The following is a 24,649-nucleotide window of genomic DNA, read 5'->3' on the forward strand; positions in this document are numbered from 1 at the left end:
GATCACAAAATATTTGAACACTATTTCCTAGTACTGCCTGGATTATTAATGCTTTTTCCTTACTCTTCAATGTCTCTCAATAATGCCAGCAAAAACTGAGCCTGACTAGAAATATAATTCAGCAAACATATTTTCTTGAAATGGGCACACTGCTTTTTGGTTTCATAAATGGATTTTTTATTTTCTTTTACTGAAGCAATGCATTGGGTTTGCAGAGCACTAATTGCAGAGACAAACATGAGGCTTCTTTTGTACAGAATCACCAGAGTAAAGACAGCGCAAGAACAATTTCTTCCCTCTAAGTTACAATTATTAAGTATTAGAGAAAGGAAGGACTAGCAACGCCACTGTGATTCCCTCATTACAGCTCTTAAGTTAAATTTACTTTGAAATGAGATTACAGTTCATATTTATGTTCTGCATTTAATGCCTTGATCTGAGATTAATTTATGATCTAAAAATACGGAAACAAAATATTATTACCTGTCCTTTTTTATTGTCCATTTGTTCTAATTATAATTTTTTGCATGGACTTTGGCAAAAGGGCAAAACTTCTCCCTGTGTTCTTGCTTCTGCAGAGAGAAAGCTGGGGAGAAAATGGACAGAGTGAAATGGTGCAAGAATAGGTGGTTTAGTGGTTGGGATGGCTCTTGATCCTGACTCAGGGGAATGTTTTCCTCTGGCTGCCTGTACTTTGCACCATTCAAAGCTGAAGAGATGCATAAAAATTACCTAAATGGATTAGATCACTATTTGGATTCTTAGGGTGGTTAGTAAGAATGCTAAGACATAGCTGAAGACAACTGGAGCAGTCATTTTCTATATTCTTTGATTTTCCAGACAAGTTCAACCCCCTATTTAGTGAGTATAATCAACAGAAGAATTGTGGGTTTTTTCCTCATGAGCTTTTTATGGCTCCTTTAAAGGCTTTTTTGTGGTCCTGAGGAGTTTGTACATCCTCACAGAGCTGGAAAATAATTAGCCCACAGGAGGAATAGTTCCACTGGAGAAATCATGGAAATTGAGGTCCTCCTAGTTTTTTACTAAATTTTTTTCTTCATTTCTCTTTCTGCCAGCATATATTGGGAGTTCCAAGCACTTCCTGTCCCAAATTTTGATCCCAGCTGTCTGCTTTCCTCTCTGGCTTCTGTGGTACGATTCCATCAATACCACATTGGCTCCTCTTTGTTTTAGAGCTTTCCAGTTATTAAAAGAAAAAAAAAAACAGTCTCCGTCTTACCATTTTGTCATACTCAATAAAAGAAGAGTGGGCTTTTAAGGCAAAGTTGCTTCTTTGCCATAACTTTTTATTTCCTTTTTGCACACATTTAGTTTTTCACTTCCCATTAGTCCTTCTCACATGTGTTAAAACTAAAAAAACTAAAAAAAAAAAAAAAAAAAAAAAAAAAACCAAACAAAATTTTACAAAAAGCCTATAAAACCCCAACCAACAAAACGAAAAGCACTTCTAAACATTTGGAGAGGTTCTCTAGCTACTTCATGGCATCTGCCAATTCATAGGTAGATCTCTGGATCACCATGTCTGTAGTTTCCAATGTTTTCAGTTACACATTCCTCAATGACACTCACAACAATTTATTTATTTAGTTAGTTATTTGAAATAGTCTGTGTCATCTGCAACTATGTTGACCATTACATTTGAAAATGCTCCCTCTTCCATGGGGAAAATCCATCTCTGGGTTGCCAAGCCCTTTGATATCACCTTGATGATTTACCAACAAATGGCACAATGAAGCAGCACTGCTGAAGTGGTGCTGTTCTCCAGAGCTCCTAAATACCTAAATAATATGATGCACTAAATGTAGCTCAACATCCCCCTGACCCAAGTTCAGCTCTGCCTCCCTGTCTGGGATCAGGTTGCTCCACAGAGAAGGTAGTCTGGGAGCTGACCTTGGCATGGCAGGCACTGCTGAGGTGACAGCAATCTTTTATCCTCATCAATTTAGATTCCTTGTAGTCATGGGGAATTCTCATGCAGGAGAAGAAGGGAAAAGCTGTAATTTTATATTCACAGCCAGGGCCTTTCCCAGCTCCTGTGCCACTTTGGGTGACCTCTGTGAGCTCAGGGACAGATTCTGTCCAGGTAGCCTGGGGTTTGTTCAAAGCAGAGCACATCTAACATGCCCTTGATTCCTTACAAGCTCAGTCAAACCCCAACATTTTTCTGTCTACTTCTATCTAAAATACATTATAAGATGGATGCTGCTGAAAGTTTCCAGCTGCAGAATTTATACCAGATGCTTTGTTTTGGTTTGCTACCAATTCCCTTTGCTTGTACTGATGCAGAGCTTCAGGTGAATACTTGTATCTCTTCTGCATGCTCCTTTTCTCGAGTGGATCATGGTCCTAGACTACACCATGTGAATTATGATGTACTGTTGTTAAGCCCTGATGCAGTACTGGAAGGTTGCATTGTATAAAAAGTCAAGATATTTCTTCACTTTTTTAATTAAACACTTTTAACAATATTTGTCTTTACTCTGCTGTAAAAGTAATAGTGCTTTGTTAAAATTTGAGGTCAACAAAAGTGTTTTAAAATAAAGGGAATTATAAAAAGCATATGTTGCTGATGTTTGGAGGAATTTTCCTGTAAAGTTGTTTTTATTTTTGTTTTAATGACCTTCATATAAACCTTTTCTTTAAACCTCATATTTAAAACAGATAGGGCTTGTTCTTAAGACTTAGGTTATATGAAAATCAAACCAAATCTCTTGGTGAAATCTATTTTATTGGGCTGAAAAGGGAGACATTGAATTAAAGGGGTATCTATCTTCAGCCTGGGTAGCAAGTGTTGCAGGGTTGGTTTGGGCTGTTTGTCTCTTTCCCCAGCACACATGGGTGGGTGGGTACAGCACTGGCTGTGAGGCAAAGGAGACAATTCCTACCCTGAGCAAGTGTTCATTCATTCATTCTGTCCCTACACTGCCCCTACTCCCTCACTACAAGGAAGACAGTGAGGGACTGGAGCAGGTCCAGGGAAGGGAGCAGAGCTGGGAAAGGGTCTGGAGCACAAGTCTGATGAGGAGCTGCTGAGAGAACTGAGTGGGTTTAGCCTGGGGATAGGGATGCTCAGTGAAAAATTTAACACTCTACAGCTTCATGAGAGGAGGGTGTAGCAAGACAGATTATCAGGATTCCTTTCCATTATTTCTGTGTAGCCTCAGTATGCTTCAACAGCAGCGTTTCCCACAGTAATTTGGAGCTACTTCTTCAAATATCAGCTGGCATCAGAAAAAGCAGAGAAAGGAGGACAGATTTCAAAAGCAAAACTTCTGTAGCTGTTGTTTTGTTCCAGTTCTAGAATAGATGAAGTGAAGCCTAGAACAGATCATCATCTATTTATATCCTCAACTTTAAGCATCACACCATCTCTTGATAAAGTCTTTCTGGTTTTTTTCATATTTGAGAAAAAGTAAAGCTGCTTCAGTTTTTTGGGTGCAGGATTTTGTTTTTCTTTTCTTTTTTTTTTTTTTTTGTGAAACTCCTACTCCCAAAGCTGAATGAGGTCTCAAACACAGTGGCCTTTAGGACCCATACAACATCTAGGATAAAGAAAGATGTCAGTGACATTTTACCACTTGCTCATTAGTCTTCATGGTCTTTCACAGTATTTTCTTGAAATTTCTAAAACAAGGACCTAAAACTGCTGCTAACACCTCCAGTCAATTCACTCTGATCTTGTAATCAAACAAGGCTGCAGAGAATCTGCCAGGCAATTTTTCTGTAAAGTGTTTGAACCTTGCAGGCATATTTCTAGTGCCAAAAATCATTACAGAATTGAAAACCTCTTAGTCAGGTACAATCAAGTATGAATCTTGGTCTCTGGGTATATAACTTTTTATATTTAAGGCATGTTAGTGTTAACAACTTGACAGCTTGTCTGAAACAATTAATTTTTTAAACCAAAGGATCTCTCCTGTCATAACTTTTTACCATTATCAAAGAAGTGTTTGAGTAGAGCCTGTCAGCAAGCCATCCATTTTTTTTAAAGTAAATGGCACAATAATGATGATAATGATGATTGCAATTATATTATTCACTCTGTGAAACAGGCACCAAAATTTTGACTAACTTCTGCCAGATTTACATTTCCTTTTAGTAGTAACATGTCTAAAAATTATTTTTCTACACTTTAGAATTTTCCTGTTGGAAAAATCCTGCTGACACTTTATATGTACGCAACCAATGTGCACATTTTTATTCCAAATTTAATAGATAATCAACACTTTTCTAGAATTAAATTTTGCCATCTTGCTAAAAACTTTTCTCATCACTCTCTGGTTAAATATCAATAATAATAATAAATAAACCTGGAGCTATTGTCAGGCAGCCCTTTGCAACATTCACTATTCTAGAAATGAGAATGATGCTTTGAGGCCCTATCAGCTGGCTGAACATCTGTTTGGATCTAAAGGGGAACTGATAGAAAGAAATATAAAATCAAGTTTCATTTATTAAGATATGTAAAGTTTTGTTTTATTTCAGTCGGTGTTTTTTTTTCCAGTAATTCCATTTAAATAATATTTTCTGAAATTAGCAGACTTTGTAGTTCATATTTACTTCAGATTTATGTCAGGATGTTCACAGAAATGCAGGCTTTTAAAATGTGGGCTTTTTCTGAATTTATTCTGTTCTTTCTAGGTTAGCCATGATACTACTGCCTCCTTTTGCCTGGATGTTGTCTTCTATTGATTTTGACATGGTGAATCTTCTGACTAATTGAATAATTTATTAGTAAATGAGGCTTGGCCCATCAAACCACTCCTGATAAGAACCTTTTCCAGCTTAAAAAAGAAAAATTCCACTAATACCAAATAAATCTTTTAACTTCATAATTTGAAGACACTTTTATTTTTTGGATCTTAAACTTAACAAATTGTTTAATATTAAATACCTAAAAGAAAAAAAATTAGTTAAGCTAACTAAACCTGGTCAGCCTTTTCTTCTGTCAGTTTCCTGAGAAAGCTGTTTCTCATTCTCTTTTACTCATTTTTAACAAAGATTTGCCCAACACCGTTAACCTAAATTCAGAGGTCACAACACGTTCTGTAAGACAACACCCCACTAAAAGTGGACAATCAATGCCACTGACTTACTGGATTTAAAGTGGATGGAGCACAGAGGTGCTGATGCTGTGCATTCCTGTGCCACCGCCCCAATCTACAGCTGTTTTCTGTGAATATCTTTGTACCCATTTCTCTAAAGTCCATTCAGTTCCTTTTACTCTCTGCCAATTTACTCCATGTTGCACCCCTAAAGCCTTTCTCTGACTGTTCCCATTCTCCAGTCTTCCTTTCATCCTTTCATATGTGTATTGACAGTCCTTTAGGCTGTTCTTGCCTCCTTCAAAATCTGGCTCCAGAGGAAGAAACAGCTTGAATTGATTAAATGCTCACATCCCTTTTTTTTGGCTGGATTGACTTTCAGTCATATTAAATTAATTAACATCTGTGGACTTCCAGTGCCTCTAACACACAAAACTCTTTTAGGGTGCCCAATAAGCAGTGACTGGAATCACTGTGCCCATTTTTTGTGGGCATTATGGTCAGAAATTTCTTTCATTACTAACTTAACTAAAAGTTACAGAGGGCTTTGATGGCAAGCACAATCTAAGGGCTTCTCTTTCAGTGTTTCCTCCTCTATCACTCTGTCTCTCTTACTGATGGCTGTAACTATTTGTTCAGGATGATTTCAGTGGCCTTGAGATCAGCAAAATTTATCTCTGACAGCACTGAGATGTGAATTATTATTGATGCTAAGGCAGACCATGCATTTGTGGGGAGCTTGTTTCAGGGTTTCACCACTGTAAGGATGAAAGAGTTGTCAGATAATATGATTTCTGCTGCATCCTAAGTTCCCTAATTGTTTATCATATTAACCTTGGGTGATCTTGCAATCTTCTGTCTGCACCATTAATCAGCTGACATCATCCTTTGTTCTGAAAGGACATTATCAAATCCAAAGACCAGAATACATCTCCAATGAGAAGGGCAGTGGTGCTTGGTGACCTGAGAAAGGGGATTAAAAAGACCTTTACTTTTCATCTTTGCCATATAACCTCAGATGAGTCACTCCCACCTTTGGATTGTTCAGTCTTTTGTCTGGTGGAGAATTTCCTGAGCTGCTCTGCATGCTTGGCACACAGGCTGTGGCTGCTCCTGGAATTACTACTGCTAAAACCAGGAACTTGGCCAGGCTGGGTCCATTCCAGCTCCAAGTTACCATCAGAAGGCACCTGCAGACAGGCAGACACTCAAATTACACTGCAGACCTAAATGACAGCCAGGTCATCTCAATGGATTTTAAGAATTATTGTTAGCCAACAACTAATCCTAAACGATTTTTAGTGGGAGGATTGCAAACAAAAGGTTGCTCAAAGATTTAAGGAATTTTAGTTTGGGCAATTTGGTTGTAATTTTTACTGTTAGGTGTGGGGTTTGTGATTTGGGTTTTTTGGGTTTTTTTGTTTGTTTTTTTCTTTGTTTGTTTGGTTTGTTTTTTGTTTGGTTTGTTTTTTGTGTGGTTTGCATTCATTTCCCCCTCACCCCAGCTGAGAATGGTCACATTTGTAATGTTAGCTCACATTTGATGGGAAGAAAGGTTGAAGTTCAGTGAAGTCATACTAATGAAATACTTTTACCATGGACTGTTCTGCAACATGATAAACATATAAAAGGGAAAATTGCAGTGGAAGGACAAAAGGATTGTACTTATGAAATGTAAATGATTTATGCAATACTCAAAGCAATATTTCAATAATCCTCACTTGGTGAATGAAATGGTTTTATTATGGGATGAACTTCATGAAAGGTGAAACAGATGTAAATCTAGACAGAGATCAATTATTTGATTGCAAATACAATACCTTTCATAAATGGTTTGAATTCACTGGATCCCTGGGTTAAACTGATGGATGTTTACTTTGTGTATCAGTAGCACAATCTTTTCCAGACAATGATGGATATGATTAAATGGCCTAGGGCTCTATTGGAATGAGACATAAAATATTCCTCCAAATTCTCTTCAGGGAATGAAGCAGTGTGGCTCAGAATATTTCACATGGCCACTGCCTGTTACTCAGCACGGCTCTGTCAGGTATAAAATGGGTCTTTGTGCTCCCCAGACTGAGCCTGATGCTTTGGATACATCAGGAATGCTGAAACTTGTGCCAAAAATCACTCCTGATGGCTACAGCTGAGAGCTTTCCAGAGAGGGTCAGCCCAGGTAATTGTATGCCTGCGCACGGCCCAGGCTTTGTGTAGGGTTTGGCTGAGTCTGACCTGAGTTTGGGGAATTTGGGACCATCAGCTGCAGGTCTGCAGGGTGTTTGGGATCATATCAGAGCTGTGCTTGAGCTACTCAGCAGTATGAACAGCAAGAAATGTCTCTTAAGGTATAAGATTAAAAAAACCAAATTCCTAGAAAACCTAAAAAAAAGAAAAAATCCTGAAATCTTACCAAAACTGCTGACACAAGAGAATAAATGCAAAAAATTCCTTATGTTGACTGCAAAATTACCAATTGATCTGACAATTGGCTTAATTTGGGGTGACTTGAGTGTATTAGAGATGGTAATTGATGCTGTGGGCCTGAGCTCAGCACTGTGCCCAGGCAGAGCCCTGCAGCTCAGATTTTGTGCAGCCGTGAGCTCCTCACTGCCCGAGCACAAGAGCACTCGTGCTGTCAGCACCTCCTAAGCAGCTGCTTTTCAAACTGAGCTGTTTGCTACCAATGACCTTCAGTCCTTCAAAAGCACTAACACCTGTCCCCTGCTCAGAGTGGGAAAAAAGAAAAAAAAAAGAAAAGAGAAAAAGGGCAGAAAAAAGGAAACCAAGAGAAGTTAGACAGAAGACCATTCACATCTTGATGGGAATGTTTTATTTATTTATATTTTTCAATTAATAAATTCCTAACTACTGCTTACAGGTCTTAACCTCTATTCAGGCAGAGTGAGGCTGGGAAGATATTCATAAGATAACACTTACTGAGGAAAAAAATCTATTAGAAAACTATTCAGCTATGTTGATGTGGTGAATAGAACAGTTTTATTCCATTAGCATGCATTCAATAAAGAGAAGTTAATTAGTTTTGAGAACTTCTATATTTCAGTAAAACTTTGGACTAATTTTCAGTTGGATTTTTTTGCCTTCTGGGGATCCTGTCAGTATTTTTCAATTAACAGATTTCCCTGCACAAACTCTTCAAAAAAATGGTGTTAGAAATAGAGGAGAGCAAGGATTGCATTTTTTATTTCATAGGAAATACACAATTCCTTTCTTGTTATAAAAAGCAGAAAAAAAAAGAAAAGAGTAAAGTTTTGGATATAAATTAAGTTAAATAATTCTGAACCAAGTTATACAAATAAATTCTCTGTAGTAGTTTATGTATTAGAACTGAAATGAGAAATCACTGCAACTGCCCAATTCTACCCCGTAGTAAACAACATTCAAAGATATCTCTCATTCCTTCCTCTACGAAACAAGAGTTTCCTTATAACTCTGAAAACATCACAAGAATTATGAATACTTCTGCAGAAATCCTTCATCCTTTGTTGGTTTTTAAGTACTTGTAAGGGTGTACGTGACCTTTAGGCTTCACTCTAGTATTTATTAAACAGATTTTTTTAAAACATGAAGACTTTACTGTAGTATGTGTAACCAGAACCTACAGTCCACAGTGAAAAAATGTGGTTTGTCTTTCTTTGCAGGAGAAACCTGATGTTCTTTTTAAAATGGTATGTGAATAATAGATGCTTATGTTCCATTTTAGCATTATACATTTATCTACAGTAAACATGAACTTTGGTCTATTATATTAAATGATGGCACACAAATGCATCAAAGAAATGGATTTTTGTCAGCCAAGTGCCTAATGTCAGGATTGTTGGTGATGTGTAAGGACTGGCTGAATGATCCCTGGGTCTGGTACACAGAAATTCTTGGTGCAGAGATAAAAATACATGTTCAGATTGCTTTTCTTTGTGTTTACAATCAGCTAACAGTACTGAGAGGCTGCAGCTATACTGGGGTGTTTCTGTATTGTTTTATCTATCCTGCAACATTGAGTCATCTCTTGAGAAGAATCTGTTATCCTCCAGACATGGATTTAATTTAATTATGACTGTCCCACCATAGAAGTCTTGATTTGTTCACAAAAATCACTTTCTCTCTCCTTGTTTCCTCTTCCTCAATGACCATGAGCTTGCTTCAGCTCTAAGAACTGTGAATCTCATACTCTTTTTTTCTTCCTTCTTTGATTTTTTCTTCTTCAGACAATTATCTCAGCCTTCTCTCTTCTTGCCTTGAGGGCTTAAATTCAGTAAAAGCTTCCTCCCTTTCAACTGAGTGTTTGCAGCAATGATCAAACCAATCATAGCTCCCAGTTTTCTGTACTCTAAAATTAGTGTGTTGGGGCTTATGGTTTTTTTAACATCCTTTGTATTTCTATACAGTCAAAAAAATACTGGCCAATTCTTCTGCACTTCTTCCATCACATGCACTCTAAATTACCTCACTCTGAGGTCTCACTTCTTCCAAGACTGTGCTTTAAAAGGATTCTAAAAATGCATATTTGTAAAGATTTTTACCTATAGTATTGCCTCATTTCAGGTTATGGAAATTTTAGAACAGTCAAGGAAGGACTGTAGCTTCTATTTGAGATCTGAACCTCCATAAAACAATTTAATACTGGGCATCTGAAATCGTCCTTGAAATCTCTGGGACACTTCTCAGCTGTTCTGTTTCAGCTTCCTTCCTCCAGGGATGAACTGCTCTTGGTTTTTTAGAGAATCTAATGCAGCCAGGCATTCCTTGAAAGAAAATATATGGGCTTTCTTCAGAGGAAGGCACAGACAGCTTTTAGCATGGGTTCAAGATTAAAAAAAAAACACCTTTTTGCATCATTTTTATGGTTTTTAAACATCCCACACTAATATCATCTCAATCAGTAGAAATAATAGAGTTTATTTATTTCATTTGGACTAATCTATTAGAGCTATAATGATTCTTTTCATAACTAATCCTAGCTTCTCAGTTAAATGTTATGGCAAACAGCTGTAGATTAAGCTGCTTTGTATATAGTTTATATTCTCTTACCATTTTTGAAGAAAAATCCTGCTGTTGACAGCAACAACAATAAAAGAAGGTAGGAGTCACACTGTACATAGCAATTGTTTTACTTTGATCTGCAGATTTGTGTGGTGTGTGGTGGAAGACAGCAATGGAGGAATAGCTATTAAAAGGGAAAATATTTATAGGATTGCTAGCACAAAAAAAAAAAATAAACTCCAATATCAGATCAAGCAACATAATGCAAAGTCAGTTTGAGGGATTATCATGTGAAATGTCAAATCTGATATTCCAATAACAGGAATCCTTCAGTTAAAGCAGATCAAAAAGTCGGCAACAAATCTTTTCTGACAGAGTTTTAAACAGATCTTTAGTAAAAATGTTCTTGTACAGAACATTTTAATTTTCTGATACAAATCCCACACATAGAAGCTGGTGTCAGAATCTTGCAGCAGCTTTACTTCAGTTCTTTCATACTTGTACTGGTGTGACTCCCTGCAAGGGCACAAAGACACCGTTCCTAGGATGCTCTCAGAGAGTGAAACACACGGGATGCAACATCTCCCTTCACAGAGCACAGACACTGACATTATATGAGTCAAATTCACACTGAAAAACAAACAAAACATGAGTCTAAGGCACCTACTGCAGTAAATATGATGTGCCTTTAATTACATTTTAAATTAAATAGGTAATAATTTTTAAAAGGTTTCAAGTTATCTCTGATAAAAATTATTGCCAATTATAAGTTTGGGTTTTTTTAAACCCAAACTTTTGCATCCTATACTAGAACTTGTCAAACAAACAAACGAATAAAGAGAACACACAATAATTTTTGCACTAACTCTGAATGACTTTTGGTTGGTGTCATAATGATCTAGAAGACTTTAGAAGAAGAAGAGAGAGTAATTTCTATTTCTATGAGGTGATTGGTATAGATTTTTTTGTTTAACCAACCATTTTTTAATGCTGGATATTATGATAAATAAGCTAGAGTAATTTGTAATTAAATTTCATTCTCAACACAGTGCTCATATCTATTTCTGTTGAGAACATATCTGTCTTCCTAGAGGACAGCCTTGGAATTGTTACTCAAAATATCTCGGTTTAGGCTAGAATTTATTTTTAATTTCTGCTCATCTTTAACAATGAGAAAGATCTAGTTTCCTGTAGTTATATTTTATAAATGTTTAAGTTCTTACATTTATAAATTTACGTATTTATATTCATATTTGGAAACTTAAGGTTTAGGCTTCCATGTCTGAAGCTTTTGGCAATGAATGTTTCAGTCAATTCAAAACACAAACCATGCCAGGAACAGCTTGTTTCTGCCAGACAGGTTTCCACCTGGAAATAAGATAAATCCACGGATTTTGATGTGATTCATGTTGATCATTTGATATTATTGCAAGCAATTTTTTGGTCTATAATTAAACACATTCATCAAACAGCAAAATTAAGGGGGAAACTGAAGGTGGTTTTATGTCAACAAGATCAAATCCAGAGATTTTGCCATGATGGTGTGGGGCTGTGGTCACACCACTGCCATACCAAGAGGGTCTGCATGCAAGCTGGTTCTTACACACTGCTCTGAGAGCTCTCTGCTCTTAGGGGTGTAACAAGTTGGTCTCTATTACTGAGGGCAGCTCTGTGTCCCTTTTTACTTGGTCCTTCTGCCTCTGCTAATTGGGAATCATGAGAAATCCTTCAGGCCCTTCTCTGAGTGTGTGGTGGGGAGAGAGAAAGTGAAATTGGATTACTCCCAAAATGTCAAGTGTTTTAATTCAGGTTTAACTCAGAGTCACATACCTGTACTAGTAATATTTCACAAGTGTTTTATGCTGTGATTTTGGCCCGTGCAGCAGCACCATCCCAAAGGGTTCTCAATGAGATTTAGCAATTAGACTATCCCAGGGATCCCAGCAGGCAGGTTTCAAGTGTTGAGCTCTTTTGGGTGACTGACAGGTCATTAACATGGATGCAGGACTCCTTGCCAGCTTACCTCAGTGTCTGGGAATGCTTCAGGGTGCACATAGGTTATTGATGTAGATGTAGCTACAGCATGCAGAGATTTCTCCCTGGATTTCCGACACCTTCCCACCAATAATTTTAGTGAAATGTGTGTGTTTCAGTGGAATACAGCAATAACTAATTAAATAATTTTTAAAAAAGAAAGAGAGAGGGAAAGAAAAGAGAAAAATAGTCACTTCTTTGAATATCAAATATTCTTTAACAATGGTAAAATCATTAACTAGACCCATTTTTAGTATTAAAACAGAAATTACACAATAAAAAAAATTGCATCTTGCAGACTTGTGATTAAGGTGGATATTAGGGAGTTATTATGCTCCCAAATGCTGTGAAGATTGGAACCAGTTATACATCTTTGGTAAACTGGGAAAAGCAAGGAGCTATTGACTGTCTTTGAGAAATGAAATAATTCTCCTGTGTTACTTTACTTCAGGATTTTTTTTTTGTTTACTCTAATCCTTCGGGTACATGAGGTAAGGTGATATTTTCTGTGTTGTGGTGGAGGAAAGACTACTTTTATATGATCTACCACAATACGGAAGCCCCAGAAGTGTGAAATATGTTTTTGGATTATTGAAATTAGTGTATGCAAAGGGATTTTCAGGTTTTCAAAAGTTTTTCTCTGCAATATGACCAACTGTCCTGGGATGACTTTATGATGCTGAATTGCAACCCCATTTCTCTGTTTAGCCCAGAAATAAGTTCTGCACCTTTAAGACTGATTCTGAGAGCGAAGGGAAGGAGAAGAAGTGCACGGTTTGTTTGTAGAAACTGCACTCGCTCCCCTCATCCTGCTCCTGGACTGTGCTGTCTGCAGCATGGACAGCAGGAGAGAGCTCTCCTTTGCTTTTAGTTAGTGTTTAGCTAGCTGAGGCAGAGAAATTCCCCAGACTGTGGCTTTTCTATTCCTTGGAACTGATCAGCCTTGGTCAGGACCGAAAACCTGAAAAACACTGGGAGCTCACACCTGTGGCCCACTGGGGCCTGAGCTGTGGCATTTTCCAGCTCAGCAGGGACTGATAGGAGACTGAGCAAGCTGAACTACCCCCCACAAAAAGGACTCTCTCTGAATTTGCCATCTCTTCTAAACAGCGAGAGGTTCCATTGTTGGTATTATTTATTTTTCCATGTTTGTGAGTACTTTTCTGGTTAAATAAACAGTTTTTTTCCACTTTTCTCAAAGGAAGTTTATCTCCCAAACAGGTAGGGAGATAAAAGGAAAGGATAAAGGATAAAGGAAGTTTATCTCTCAAACGGGTAGGGGGAAGGACTGCTGAATTTTGCCCTTTAGGAATACATCCCTTTGGAAGTTCCTTTCCAAATTTTTTCCCAAAACCAGGACACCAACATATATCAAAAAAGTGGATATCGATCAAGAACAGTAAGTAGCTGTTTTTCTGACAGTTTCTCACCAATCTGAGTGGAATTCCTAAAGTCTGAGTCTTTCTTCCTAGCTCCCATTTGTCGCAGACATCTTTTTGTGAAAATCCTTTTCTTTAGGATTTTCCCTTCTGAGAAGCTGAGGCCTCAGAAACAAAATGTAAACAATGGTTATCTGCTGCTGTGGAGTGCAACAGGTTTTGTCTGTGATTGGGCCATCTTGAATGTTTACAATTAATGGCAGCCACAGACCACACAGCTTAGACTCTCTGTCTGAGCCACAGACCTTTGTTATTCATTCCTTTCTATTCTTAGCCAGCCTTCTGAGGAAACCTTTCCTTCTAATTCTTTTTAGTATAGTTATAATGTAATATATATGTATATCATAAAATAATAAATCAAGCCTTCTGAACATGGAGTCAACATTCTCATCTCTTCCCTCATCCAAGAACCCTTGTGACCACTGTCACACCCATTGAGAGTCATCCACTTGGTAGCAGTTATTTCACTTGTTCTGGGCTGCTTTCCTTTCTTGCTACCCAAGCTTCTTGGAAACCCTCTGGGCTGATTAAATCACTGTCTTAGTGCTGGCAAATACATATCTCAATATATGGAAACAGAGGAGGTATAATTTATTTTCGTTTTTGCTTTCCACCCTAGAAAAAGAATGTGTGAAAAGTACAGTATGAACAGAAGTTCATGGGTGGAAATAACCTTAAATTGGCAATTGTTGTTATTTTACTCTGTTGATGCTTCTCTACTGTGGAAAAGGCTACTTGACTGATGCTATGAGCAAAGTAGATGATTATTGTAAAACAAAGCAGAAACTAACTGTAGTAAAAGTTATAATTTCTCTTGTAACAAAATGTAGGATTTCTGGGCATGCATCCATTGTTCATTATATTAGGTGCTGTACAAACACGAGCCTACTCACTGGCCTCTATTTTTAAAGTTTCCTGTTCTTAGAAATGTATTAATCTTTTCTCATCTGTGCAAAGGGAAGGTTAACATGAGGCATGAGACTTTGTCAATACAAAGGAGGCAAGTCAAATTAGGAACAGAGAGCTCATTGTGCTGAACTGGTGGAGACAGAAGCCATGTAATAAATCTTTATGCTCCAATTTTTACCTCTTGCCCTTGAGATCCTCATTACAATCAGTGGGTGGTAGAGCATCATGCTTTAGGGACACACCAATCTGCCCAGAAATAGCTGAAGGATTCCCATATGACACTTTAATGTCTTCTGCAGGTATCTTTATACCACTGTAGACATCACTAATGTCTTTAGTATTACTGTAATGGGCCCCTGGGGGCTTAGTAAAGACATTACATGGTCCTGTAGCATATTAAGAAATTTGTCAATTGGCACATGTTCTGATAAAGCAAATAACATCTGTAATAGATTCCAAAACATCACTGCCAAATATAAGAAAATCAATAATCCCAGGAGTCTTATTCAGTGGCTCTGGAAAGCTTGGGTGTTCCTGATATGGTCTGTGAGGCAGCAGTTAATTTTCAGCAGTGTGCTGGTTGCTGGGTAGATTTTTTGTCTCTTTAAACACCTCTTCCTCAGCCCCTGCTCTTTCTGTGTGCATTCAACACAGCAGAGGCTTCACAGTCACCAAAGGCTCCCTCTCTGTTCAGAAATTTTGTCCCATGTTGGTCAGGGATTTGTTTTGATGGCAGAATAAACTGAATTAAGGCGAAGCTGGATTTGTTGCTACCTAATCTCCTTCATTTTGTCCTGCTGTCAAGTGCTTTGTTTGTCTGTCTTCCCTCACTCTCTTCCTCTGTGAGGCTGTGAATCTGCTGTGCTTACAAATCACTGCACAGAACCCTTCTCCCAGAATAAGGTGACTGAAGTGAAAGTGATGCCTGAAAACCAAGACTCAGAGAGGCATAGTCTTCAGTACAGATGTGTTTGTGAGATTGGAACAAAATAACAGAGAATAGTTGAGTTTAGAAGGGACCTCTGGAGCTCATATTGTCTAACACCTCTCATCCAACAAGTTTAAAATAGCCATGTCTTTCTTTCTATACAAGGCTTTCCAAGTTGTATTTGAATGCAAAATTTGCTGACATGGCTGTAATGTGGCAGAAAATTACAATCCTGCATATAAGTAGGGTAAAGTCCTCAAGCACTAAGGTAATGCTTCTGGGAAAATAAAGATGAAAATAGTTACTCACATTTCTAAGGTAAGAAATCTTCCAACCAATCTTCCAATTTTTTTCAAAGGCATATAAACATTACTCTTCTGATTTTTCATGTAGGAATCTAAAATTATGAACATTTATGAGAAACATATTCTGAGAGCCTTAATTCACAGAACATGGAATAGGAAATATGTAATAGCTCACCCATCAACTCTCTTCAGGATATCCCATACATGTATGTGTTGTCTCCTCTAAAGCAAGAGATGCCCTGGTATCTGCATAGTGGAGCCTCATTTGAGCCTACCAACAATTTTTCTCACTCAGTGGGTTTATTTTCTCATTCCTTCTCCTTTTGTCCTGGCTCTGCACTGTGGCTGGAGTTTCATTAGCATTTTAATAAGTGAGGCTAAATTAATAGCATGAGTTTCTTGTCTCAGAGCTCTCATTGCTTCCAAGTATAGCCCAGACACATGGTTTGGGCTGGTCACTCTCGAGTGCCAGCAGCTGAGAACAGGGCTGAGAAATGAAAGTTCACTCTTTTTCTAAGATCATCAGTGCAAGTTCCATGTCATTAAGCTTCAATTAAAATCTCAGGCTTATTAGCAACCATGACCAAATTCTTATGATCTCAGCTTGTCTTTTGAGACAGAACATCACTCCATCATTCTTCTGAGAGACATAGTGCTCATAGCTGTATTTTTTAAAAAAATATGTGTATTTTCATTACTATTTCTTTCAGAATGTGACTCTCTTCACAAAAGTCTGGTCCTTCAGAAAGCCTTTTAATTCAAGAGCTTAATTTTTTTTCCTACCATGGCTTGGGAACAACTTTATTTTTGTTATTAATACAAGGTAGACTTAAGTGCCATTCTCAGGAAAAGCAAAAACAATACTAAGAAAAAAAAAACAGAGAAGCATCAGTTTAATGTTGTCCTGAGCAAAGAAACCTTGAACTGTTCTGCCCATCTGAGTTGTAAAGAGGAGGGTTTGAAGACCTCAGCTTGTATTTCCCATGTGTCAGACACTGACTGCTGCTTCTTACCTCTAAGAATCTTCTGATCGCTGGTTTTTGGCTGCCTTTGCTTCTCTAAGCTATGTGAAGAATGAGTTGAACAGTATCAGGAAAAGTTTCTGTTCAGTCGCTCAACTATTAGAATGGTCCTTGCTATGATTTTAGCTTTGGACAACTGGGACCATCTGAATAAATTTTTGAGCATGGTTTAGTAGCTTTCCTGGATCTGAAAAGATTCCTAAATACTTTTGGATTTAGCCATATAATTTTAGAGTTTAATGACATGGATGCATTCAACTCTGTGACAAATGGTCTCAGTATCAGAAGATCATCTTGTGTTGTATTGCACAATCTTGGAAATGTTTAATTTACTAATACCTGCATCTCTTTAGAGATTTATTTTGGTCTCTGTCAATTCAATCTCCAGAGGCCTATGGAGTTTTTGTTATAATTTTTATCCATTTTGATATAATGCACAAAATTTTACTAAGTGATCATTACATAGAAAAAATTAATCAGTTGAAAAGTAAACTAGTATCTCAAAAAACTTTCAGTCCATAAATCTAAGAACACTAGAGTGGGAAGAGGTGATGGAGAAGAATTATTTGGGACAGTGAAGAACAGGGATATGAAAATAGAACAGCCAAAATTCTTAAGCCTCAGTCATACAGACATTTAAATATGTACCTTTATTACCACGGTGAAGTTTATGTTGCAGGACAGAGCCTTATTTGGCACTCAGAAGACATGAATTCCAGAAAATCAGTGGTAGAATAAATCCCTCCTGGATTCTAGAAGGGAGGCATTGTTTGCATTGTGTATTGTTTGCATTTTGTTTGGTATACTTTCACAAAGACAAAGCATGCTGTAGGTGTTAAGATTATAAACTGAGGTTTGAAATACACAGGTTCTATTTCTTGCTTCACTGTAGATTTTCTTTCTGACCATCAGCATTAGTTACTGTGCAGCATGGGAGAAAATACAGGTAGGTACTTGGCAAAAACAGATAAAGCACTAAAAAGGAGCCATTTAGGTGTATAGTTTTCTCCAAATAACCAAAGAAAAAATGTGATTTCTGAGAGATGATGCATCTAAAGCTGTGCAAAAAAAGCTAAGAGAGAGGAGTATACTTAGTTTTGTTGAGCTTAGGTTCCAAATTAGGTTTGCACAAATGGGGACTTCTGCCTGCTTAGGATTCAGACACATCACCTCATGAAAACAGACGGTTGAATGCATAAAAGTGTTTCTCCTTAAAAGATGACTGGAGGAAAAAGCAGGGAAAATACCTGCTCATTTTAATTTCGAAACTTGGAACCAAGGATATTCCTGAGTTCCAAAGCAGGAAGAGTTCCAAGAAGAGCTGCTTCATCATCTCTCCAGGGAATGTGTTGAAGAGCACACCTAAGACAGGCTGATTGGGAGACACACCTGGAAAACAGAGTGATACAATCAGAATGGAATCTGTATCTAAATTCTCTTGAAGTCCCAGCTTAGATAGGCTATGAGGTATCAGAAACCCTTGCTTTGTGTTTCCTGTGTAAAATGGAGATATCAGCCTTTTTCAGGCAGATTGTTTAATATCCACTTGTTGAAAAATTTTCTGAAGAAATACAGGCCACATGAAAACCCAAGTCTACTTCTACCTGATCATGCTAAGAACAAGTTTGTCCTCTGTCAGCCTTACTACTTTTCATATCCAACAATTATGTCCACCTTTCTTCGTGTCAGCTTTAACTTTCACTGCTCCATTCATTGTGTCACTGACTGATGTGTAACAATGCCCTCTCCTCTTTTGCACCACACTTGTTGGCTTTGTGGTTGACTTCAACTATATTTCTTCCACAGCAATCCAATTTGCATTTATAGAGTTAGATCTCAGTCATTCATTCAAAGATCAAAAATGAATGAGGCATCAGAATCTATTCCAGCTTTTTTGTTTTCTCCAAGGGGCCTGTCTATTGCTTTGGTTGGACTTGCCATTCTCTTTATCACTGAACTAATTTCAGGATATGACCTTTGTGCTCTAATGAAGCACCTAGAAAGTGTTACAGATCAGTACAGTACCAGAAACATTCTGACTCCTGAAAACACTGGTTTGAGTACCTACTATGAAACAAACATGAAGTGATGAAAATCAAAAACAACATATAAAGAGTGTCTGATAGCCTCTTTTTTAGAAGCATTTCTCAGTCAATAAATTTTTAAGATATTTATTTGCCTTCAGGTAAGCAGTTCACAGTGCTCCCAGATCACATCGTGTCAGAATTTCACTAGAAATCTTGCTTTGTTTGACTGGAAACATCTGCTGAAATGTCATATTTTGCATTAAATACAAAGCCAAACCAAGATGCACATCTGTAGTTATCACTACAGAACTTCACTCTCCCAGCAAAAAATACAGCCAGGACTACAACCTTATGGCCAGAGTCCAGGTGTTGTTAATACATTGTGGCAATGAAAATTATTCTTTGGTTCCATTGCTTACAGGATATTTATGCAGCATTACTGAGGATTATTAGATGGAAGCAGATGAAATGACTCTTATGTTTTGGTACCCTTAAATGGATTATAAGTAAATAATGTGTACAAGTGTACAGAATATTATTTTGATCATTAAATGAACTTAATTGAAGTTTTTATATAAGGATAAGGAAAAAGAAAGTAATTAGAGAAGAAAAATAGAGATTTTCTAATTAAGATTTGCTGAAAACCAAAAGAACAAATATAACAAAGTTGTTCCAAAGAAATCAACTTCTTTGATCTATTCCTTCACAGTCTTTTTTTCATTTGGTGAGTATGGTATTGATATGTCTTTGGTAAGTTGTGCTCAGATTTGATTCTATCTTGTCCATGGAGGCCAGAGGGGCACTGATGAAATGTAAAAAGAAGGCAATGGGGAAAAACAAATAATGGAGAGAGTCCAGTTTCCACTGCACTGATTCTGTCTCAGAGTACATAAAGGTGAAAATGAAGATGTAGAATACTGTCCTCCTGGAAAAAACAAAACAAAACAAAACCTAGAAGTAACTACACTTCTGGATGCAATATAAGAAATGGCATCAGGATGCAACTTGTGGTGCAATGCAAGAATTTGTCTCCCATCTTCATCTTTCTCCAGTTTTTCCATCAGTGGCACATCAAAGGCACCATCAAAGCCTTAGGATTTAATGGGTAGGAAGATCAAAAATAGGTAATTTATCACCCTTCTAATTACCAGATGTTATTTTGATTACAGGGAGAGCACAGAGAATTGGTTGCCTAGTTTTCTTATCACTGTTGTTTGTTGGCTCTATGGAAAAGCACTTTGGTCTATCTTTTCTTACTTCTTTTGTTTGTTTTCTATTTAGAGTGTAAAAACATTTTGTATAGTGCAGCTCATTACTGATTCATCTCTATAAGAAACAAACATGTTTATTTCATATGTAACTGGACATTGCCTTAAAAATCCATCAGCTCCCAGGATGTTTGCTTGATGACATTTGGTCAGGAAACCATTCTCTCTGCATAATACCCCCAGCTGAATATCACTGAAACCTCAAGCACAAAAGCAAATGCCTTTGTTAGAAAGCTGTACAAACTTTGGCATAAAAACAAGAAAATAACCCCAAAATATTTCATCCAACACTGCAATTCAGAGGGGAGAAAAACAAAAGAAAAAAAAGCCATTACCAGGAATGATTGTGTGTTCAGGACCGCTTACTTCATTGGAAAGTAAAATGGGCCATATCCAGCTCACCAAGCGTGTGGAATATATATCAAACATTAGAGCCTGACATCCTCTATTGTCCTGGTTGATGAGAGCATGTGTTTGAACAGAAAGGTCATGCCCAGTCATGTGTGCTGAGTGTTTAGCTGGTAATGCAAAGTCAACACTTTTTTCCCCCTTTCCTTCTCTCTTTGTTTAGGTAGTAGAATACTGACACAATACTGATGGCTGCCTTGGTTTAAATTCCTCACATGCAGAATCTTAAAAGTTATTTAGATTCTGCCTCATAGCAAAATTTCCCTAACAATGTATAATCTTAAAGTATTCCTTTGTTAGCAGTGTCCATCTGTCAGTAATAGTTTTGCTGATGTACTTCCAGACCCAAAGAAATCTCTGATGAAGGGCAGTAGATATTTCTGTAATTCATCTACATCTACATGTCTGGTTTTGAATCATCCTTATCTACATGCATTTCTGTCACTTATGCAAAGAGAAAAGGGAAAAGCGAGGATGGTGGAGGTGAATAATATTTCCTTCAAGTGATAATAGGTAAGAAGTCAGACAAACAGATGTTTTTTTCTCTTCACACTGAATATTTCTGTCCCTTTACAAAATGCATGACAACTAAACATTGCTAGGCATACAGCCCTTTTGGCAGGAGAGCTTTTTATCCCAGAAGTAAGGAAAATTGTGAGAGTTGACATTTGAGACACTATGATCAAATTGAGAGACCATTTGATTTCTGATGGAGCAGAAATTCTATTTTCTTCAATAACAAGTGTTAGATTCAATGAGTTATTATGACCTTAAGCAGTTCCAATTCTGTCACTGATGCTTGAATAATTCTATGTACTTATTTCTCCTCTTGTGTTTTGATCATCCTGTCTCCTCAAAAGGTGCATCTAGACTGTCCTGTATTAATTATGAGAACAAAATTTAGTATAATAAAGTTTATGACTCCTAAAATCACAATTTCACATAAAATTTGTGATTATAAAAATGATAAATATGATAAAAACCCTGCCATTTTCTTGATGTTGAAACCCATTGAAGCAATGCAGTATATGAAAAAAAAAGCTTTAGCCTTGGCACTTGTAATAAAAGTTTAAATTATAATTCAAATCTTCAAAGAAAATGTTTATTTAATTCATTTAATAAGATATCTTTCCATGCAAAAGTCATGAGGAAGCTTTTATCACTCTTCAGCCTGTTTGGGTAATATAGTGATCTCTTTATCTTGTAGCAATTGCCATCTGTCGCCAGAAAGTTTTCCCTATAAAAACAGGAAAATGAAATTTATTATTTGAAATATCAGATGGCAGAGTACTGTGCTGTGTTCCATACATTCAGTTGCTACAATTTTGAAAACACTTGAAAGATTCAACACTTATGGAAGAAATAGGGTCTTGTGCAAGGTTTCAGTTAAAAGAAAACAATAAAATCTCATGGTAGTGAGCACTGCTGAATGGCTGTTCTTTCTTCAAGTTAGTTTTCAGAAGTAAGACATGTAATGCAGATGTGCTCTGTGTGATGGGAGGGGAAAATTACTTAGGTATAAATCTGACAAAACCATTGATTATCAGATATTTCAGGTATAAGGTATCACAAAGGGAGGGTTGGATATCTTGTTAAGGTACTTGAATTGCATACTTATATTTATTTAAGATAAATATTGCATGGCTTGACCATTCTTTGATATTACAGAATGGTCAGCTGTGATCAAGAAACCCTTTTGACACTTGTTTTTTCTGTAGGGAGCACTCTCAGAACCATACATCAAAAATAGGAGCACAGTGTTGGAGGCTAAATACTAATTAGGTGAATCCCAGGAGGCGCAGGTCTAATCCTTTTGCTGCTGTATGTGTTTCCCCTGTAATGTAGACCACTAAATGAAGGATGTATCCATATCCTCTCAGTCTACTTCTGTACAAGATTTGCTTTGCAGCAATCTCAGAGCCTTTAGCAGGAAATGTAGAGTTGGTATTGCTCCTTTCACTTGGCCAATTTTCGAACAAAATTTCCTGAACATTTTTTTCCTTCTGTGAACCAGCAAGGGATTTCCCTTGTTTCCTGCTTCTACACCATTTGTGGTCTTGTATGTGTTTTGTTTTGGGTTGTTTTTCCCTCTATTTGATGCTTCTGGGCTGTGTGCAGAAAGCTGTAACAGAAAGAGTCCTGTCTGAAAGCCTCCGGCCTCTTCTGAGCCACAAGTAGGCTCCTGATGAATGCATAGGGTGAAAAACTTTTCCTTTAAGAGAAAAAGCTGAAATATGTTCTTGGCACATTTTTTGTCAACACTAAGTTTTGTGCAACTCCTTAATAAGGATGCTCAGATGAAAATATCTGCCTGTTAGCTGAAAGTTTGTGCACCTTGGAAGCAGAGATCAAGCTACTGTAATGGCAAAACTAACAACAACAGCATATATTTATATTTATCCAGAATTCAGTGTATTTTAAAATGCTGCTACTATGATTTCTTTTTGGAAGCAAACAGGGCAATCTGTTCATCACTGCAGAATGAATTTACTAGGCATAAAATGATCCAAAATGGCACCTCAAATCAAGACAAAACTACTTCCATCTTTTTCATCAATAAATATCACTAAGATCCCGTCAGCTCTCGTGCAGAAGACTTATGTCAAAATGAAATATTTAATATCACAGATTTGACTCTAAGATAAAAATAAATTATAAAAAAATACATAAGCTTCCATTTTTATAACAGGAGGGTGTAAAAGGGTGAAAATAGCTGAAGAAGTAATTGCTCTAGTTTTGATATCTTTTCCATGGTTCCTTTGGTATGTTCTTACTCTTATTGACAAATATTGAAAAAGAGTGAAGATATCTGAAGAAGTAAACTTTCTGGCTCTGATAGCTTTTCCATGTTTCCTTTGGTATGCTCTTACTCCTATTGACAAATATTGAAGATCCAATTAGCAGTAGAATATTCCTGTATCAGGAAAAGCCATCTAACAAGCCCACACTTGGCAACAGAAAGGTGGATGTTCATCCAATTCTATAGGAAGAGAATTTTTAAAAGAAAAATGACTCTTCAATCTGCAGTTACTGGGTAGAGGTGCTGGAGTGTGTCCAAAGAAGAGCAATGAGGATGCTCAAGGGTTTATAGCACAAGTCTGATGAAGAGCAGATGAAGGAGCTGGGGGTTTTTAGCCTGGATACTCATGGGAGACCTTTTCACTTCCTACAACTCCCTGACAGGCAGTGCTCAAGCAGGTCTCACATTACACCAGGAAAGGTTTAGAATGGACATTTAAAACAAATTTTCACTGAAAGTGTTATCAAGGACCAGAACAGGTTGCCCAGGAGAGTTGTGCAGTCACCATCCCTGGATATATTGAAAAGATATGCAGTTGTGGCACTTAGGGACATGGTGTAGTGGTGGACTTGGCAGTGTTAAGTTCTTGGTTGAACTCAATTTTCCTAGAAGTTTTTTCCAACCTAAACAATTCTATGGTTCTATGATTTATACTGTCTTTGATCAGGGCAAAGTCTAGGGAAAGGTGCTGATCAATAACAGGATATTGTGGGTTTTCAAAATCATCACTGGAAACCATAGCCAGCCCCCATTAAAAGGAAAGATATATCTCTGTAGGGCAAAAAAAAGACTTTTTCTGTGTTCCTAATTAAGTTGTACAAACTCCTCATTTAAAATAAAGGAAGGAAAATGAAGAATTCAAATCCTTTATTTCTATCTATGCCAATTATGGCCATGTTCTGTTACTCATTTGACTTATATTAGTATTTTCTTATTCAGCACAGTCATTAAATTCAGTGAGACTATATTACAAGGCACTTCTGTCTGAATAAGGTTGATGTATTTTGTCCAGTAGATTAATTTCCAAAATAGCATACTTCTTTTAAAGGGAAGCAGAATTTACCAGCTGGATTAATAAAGGAGTGAGGTCAAAAACTTCAGTTCAAGCAGAGCTATCAACTAAAGCTTCATACAATGACACACATCACAACTCAGGAGGGGTTTTGCAAACAAGCAGTAGAAGGTAAAAAGGAGAACAGCTTTATGGCTTGAGCCTGGAGACTAAGACAGTAACTGAATCAAATCACACACTGAAATAAATTTTCTCTTGATTAATTGTTCTCATCTAAAGTCCTTAAATAGCTTCTAGCAATGAACAAATCTCAGCATGCATATGGTCTGCATGAGTGCAGAAAGTGTCTTATACTGTATTGTTGACATGAATCTTCAAACCAAGATGATTCACAAATTAGACAAGGAATTGAAATAGGAATTTGGGCTTT

The sequence above is a fragment of the Ammospiza caudacuta genome, chromosome 1 (assembly GCF_027887145.1).
Source record: "Ammospiza caudacuta isolate bAmmCau1 chromosome 1, bAmmCau1.pri, whole genome shotgun sequence".
Classification (NCBI taxonomy): Eukaryota; Metazoa; Chordata; class Aves; order Passeriformes; family Passerellidae; genus Ammospiza; species Ammospiza caudacuta.